The 5,187-nt window shown below is 32.7% G+C and overlaps 1 protein-coding gene across 1 annotated transcript in view; it reads right to left on the bottom strand.

The window, feature by feature from the left end:
* LOC119689655 (fat-like cadherin-related tumor suppressor homolog) overlaps positions 1-5,187 on the bottom strand; it is a 52,144-nt gene that overhangs the window by 46,351 nt on the left and 606 nt on the right. The gene's annotated exons all lie outside the window — the stretch shown is intronic.

Raw genomic sequence — 5,187 nt, forward strand, 5'->3', positions numbered from 1 at the left:
TTGAAATATATAATATATAAAAAAATATTAAACAAGCGTTTAATTTTAACAAAAAAGGTGACTTGTAGCCGGATATAAAATAAATAAAAAACAAAAAATTTAATTTAATTTCATTTTATTTGAACAGTAGTTACAATAAGTAAATTTATAGCAAACCTGCTATTTGTATACATAACCACGTAAGCAAAAAAGTAATCAAAATTTTCACATATAAAGGACATACGATAAGCATCCCAAACAAACGAAATGCTTGTCTGGTAATAGACACAGCGTGTTGTTCCTAAAAACTGTACCAACCGATAAAAGATTTTCAAATATTGCATCTTCAGCAGCATTGCTTGCAATTCTCCACGTAGTCAATCCAAAAAATAAAAATCCAATAAAAATCCAAACAGGCATGGAACGCTATGTCAATATTAAAGGAACAATATATTGTTCCTTTAAATAGGACAAACTACAAATTGACAAAGAAAATTATTTCAGGCATAACTACACATTTCGATGACAGTAAGAAAAATTACTACACATACCAACTGAAGAGTAGTTAAGGCCTTGTTGTCTTTATTAAAGGTACTGAGTCAGATGTAGAACCCATCGAGATAAAAAAAGATAAAAAACGCGAAAAAGGCTTTAGCGCTAGAGCAGTTATAAATATTATTAATAAAGATAAAATCATGCAACCCATGTTTAAAGTTGAACTTCACCCGGAAGTTTTTAACATGTGGCGAGCTTCACCGTAGTTCCGAATGCCATAAAAAGGCATTAAAAGATTCTAGCTCCAAAAAATGTGACAACTGCAGTGGAAATCACACCGCAAACTTCAGAGACTGTCCTATTTATAAAGAACTAAAGCACAGGTTAACTCTGCAGAAAGAAACCTTGCATAATCCTACAAGAAGTAATCCCATCAAATTAGTTGAAGTACTACAACCTTTAACTTCTAAATCTCTTACACCAGGTGTTTCATATGCTAATGTCGTTAAATCTGACAAACAACAAGCCCCTCCAGTTCAAAGTAATAGTTTGGAAATGATGATCTACATTCTCACCCAGAGCTTAACTCAGTTTATATTTATCATGCAAACTACTCTTAACGAGATAGTTAAAATGCAAAGCCAATTAATGCAAATGTTTTTATCTAATATATGAGTACTTTGAAAATTTGTACATGGAATGCAAACGGCGTAAGCCAACATAAACTTGAACTTACAAACTTCATCACCCGAGAAAATGTGGAAGTAATGCTTTACTCAGAAACACATCTAATGAAAAAAATTATTTTCTATTCCTGATTATTTGTTCTATAAAACCAATTACCAAGATGGCAAAGCACATGGTGGTACAGGTATTTTAATACGAAGGCGTCTAAAACACAATTTTAACATTACTGAGATTCAATTTACGGATTACTTCTTAACTTTGGGTGACAGAATCCTTGCAGTAGGAGACTACAACGCCAAGCACACGTATTGGGGTTCACGGCTCTGTAATTCAAAAGGTAAACAGCTTTACAATTCAATTTTATACAGGAAAAATGCACTAGACGTAGTCTCTCCTGGGCAGTCAACATATTTGCCTGCCGATAACAATAAAATACCAGAGCTAATAGACTTCACCGTAACCAAAGGCATGTGCAGAAATTTTATCTTAAAATATACTAGCTGCGATTTGTCTTCTGACCATTCTCCAGTTACATTTTGTTTACTTGATGCTCATCAGTTAGGAGACTGTTTCTATAGCCTAACAAGTCCTAGAATATTTGCCTTCTACGTTCGATGTGTAACGGTATGAAGGGAGATACTTTGTAACGGCTGTAGAAGCTGAATATCCGTCTTCCATATGTTTTTTGACTGAGGGTTTGAACGATTACACGAAACGTTCTGCTAATCCATTTGACGATGGGTGAAATGGAGCTGTTGTAATATGCTTTATACCTTTATATGCTTTATACAGTTGTTTGACACAACTGCTTAAAAACATCTGCTGTAAATTTAGGTCAGTTGTCACTAACCAATAAGTTAGGATAACTTGCAATTGCAAAAATAGCTGCTAATGTTGTTATGGTGTTTGTTGATGTAGTGGAATGCATTTGAACAACAAACGGAAATTGTGAATAAGCGCCTACGCATATGAACCACATTGAGTCAAATATTGGACCGGCAAAATCAATATGAATTCTCTCCCACGGCCAAGTAGGTTTTGGCTAACTATGAAACTCTTTCACTGGATTGTTTATTTTACATATGCTGCAAGTTCTTGCTAGAAATATCATCATCAATACCAGGACAACAAACATGCTGTCTAACTAACTGTTTCATTTTGACTATACCCCAGTGACCCTCATGTAGAAGCTTTAGAATATGTTGCCTTAGTGTGCGAGGAAAGATAACTCGATTTATGTCTGTATTTAGACATAACTTATGATTATTTACATTCAATGCGAATCTACGATTAAAAAACGGTAATATTTTATTGTCTTCGGCACTTGTGAGTCGATCTGCGAAAGGTATTTGTCTGCTTTTGTAAAATTTCGGCGTAGCATTCGGCTTCAAAATTATATTTACTTTACAATTTTTTATTGCACCCTTAACCGGTTCAAACACTTCTTTATATTTAATACAAAGATTAGTTATTTGAAATTTAACATTTTCATTTACATTTAATAATTGTTGAATAGTAAAATGGAAAGTATCAAACAAGTCAAATCCGAAAAGATTATTTGCTTCCCCTATATTTACTACAATAATTACTACATTTGCTTCTTTGTTGCAACAGTGTGCAACTCTTCCAATATCGGAATTGGCTTTTTACCACATGCATGTAGAATTTTATTACACTTTGCCAGCTTTGGACTGTTCAACTGTTTATATATTTCTTTATTTATAACTGACACCAGAGTCCGTTTCAAAACTGATGTTTTTATTAAATATTTCTAGTTCAATCACATTTTAATTTCCTTGCGTTTTTGCAAGTCTTGTACTGTGCACTGTTTGAATTGTTTCACTATTTTTGTTTTTATTTTGATCATCACGTTTTCTATATTTATCTTTATTGTTGTTTTGCTTCGATGCACACACCACAGCTATGTGTCCCTTTTTTCCACACTTATGACAAATAGCATTGCGAAATTTGCATTTCTCTCCAGTGTGAGAATGACCGCAGCCTAAACACGATTTGAGAGCATTCTTGTTTGCTTTTGATATTCTCGTGCAATTTCCCGCAATTCTGCTACTCACTTTCTATGTGTTTGTGAGTGTCGCATTTCTCTTTTAAAAACTCATAACGAGTGGCGACAACATGACGCTTTGTTTGGAAATGTTCCGTTAATTTTTCAGTTAGCTGCACCGTCTGCACCTATCCATGAGAGGAAATACGCTTTTCGTTTTTCAACCGAGATCACGGAATCTGCCTCAAGATTTGCTCTAATTGCTGCAGATAAGACTTCCAATTTTGGTTGCCCTTATTGAAACTAGGAAACGGTAGACATGCAGCCACTTCACCCATATCGCTTAAATAAATGCTACTATTTACCTTTAAAATAGCATAAAATTTTCACTTATAATCCTCGTAGCCAGAATGTTGTCTCCACGAATAATAAAATGACCGATTTCAGCTAGAGCTACATTACGACTAACTTTATTAATATTTATAATAGAGGGAAGGAGTACCATACATATAAAATTTACACATGCATAACACTTTGTATTGTCGTTTCGCTGTCCACTAAGTTTGGAGTAAGTGTTTCTTGTAGAACATGTTCAACAAAGGGATGTATTATCTCTATGTTGGTCTTAACACATTTATTATCCTTGGTTTGAATCGGAACACTATGGTTCACTGAACGATTTAAAGCCTTAGCTGCTTTCCACAATGAGTAGTCGGTGCTAATCAGTCTAGTCTAATCTAAGAAAGCCGTTAAATGCTTCGTTTTTAAATGCCTTGGTTTTATCTTGCAGTTTTCTCGTAAATTGATTTAGTATTAGTTTATCCATCGGAATCATAGTCAATTGCTATAGTCGTCGAAGCTTGTGTTTTTTCCTAATCAAGATTTTGTTGTTATGATTATATGTTATGAGAAGTATACAAACACTTTGAAGAGTACACGCACTCTTGTGCCGATGATGCATTAGCACCGCCACTCGTTAACAAAAATACTTATGAATCGTTTCTGTGGCGTATGAGGAAAACATATATGGGTCATTCTTTTACAAACCGGTCACCTTTTTGACCTCATAATCTTCGATTTGTCTGAAATGTTTTTTATGAGCTCCCTTCATAAAATAAGAAGACACGTATCTCGGGAAAAAATTTTGTGATTTTTACTAGAAGATATGGGCTCATGGGGTTTTGGGAATTAGCAGGATCATTAGCAGATATCCTACTGAAAATATTTATTTTTTAAGTAGAATTTATATATTAATCTGAATCAAAAGTAAAAAAAAAAAATTTGAGTGACATAATTCTTTTTTTTTTTACTGAAAAATCTTATATATGTGTTTGGTCTGATATGAAGAATAAATAAATTTTTAAAAGTACTTCTAATTACAATATCGTCCTGGGTTTTGTGTAGAATTTTATTACTAATCGAAATCAAAAATATTATATAAGAATATATGTAGTATATTCATTGAAAATTCATTCAATGGAAATGTAGTCCGCATGTGTTTGATGTGTTTTGCGGGAGAAAAAAAATATTAAAAAATTTCAAAAAAAGATAATGTTTAACTGAATCTAAATAAAATATAAAAAATGGAATCCTTGGGGATGTATTTTAAGAAAAATTTTTTTTTGAAATTTAACAGTTAATATTAGTACTTAAATATTAACAATTTTCCATATATCCTAAAATAAAATCACATAATTTTTTCCCGAGATACCAGTCTTCTTATTTTATAAAAGGAGCTCATAAAAAAAATGTCAGCCAAATCGGAGATCTTGAGGTCATTTTTTGCCAAAATCCGTCCGTATACAGAATCACCCATATACACACTTTTTTTATTTGGTTTTTATGCAGATACTTTGAGTGTGAAAATAAGGACTCGTTGCAGTTCTTTTTTGAACATACTTAGATTCGGTGGGCACAATTAAAACGAAAAATCAAATTTAGTTGGTGTAGGGCTGTGTATAAAAAATTTCAAATATTACACAAAAAATTTCTCAATTTTAGAATCTTAATTTAATTCTTAA

Source organism: Teleopsis dalmanni, chromosome 1 (assembly GCF_002237135.1).
Source record: "Teleopsis dalmanni isolate 2A chromosome 1, ASM223713v2, whole genome shotgun sequence".
Lineage (NCBI taxonomy): Eukaryota > Metazoa > Arthropoda > Insecta > Diptera > Diopsidae > Teleopsis > Teleopsis dalmanni.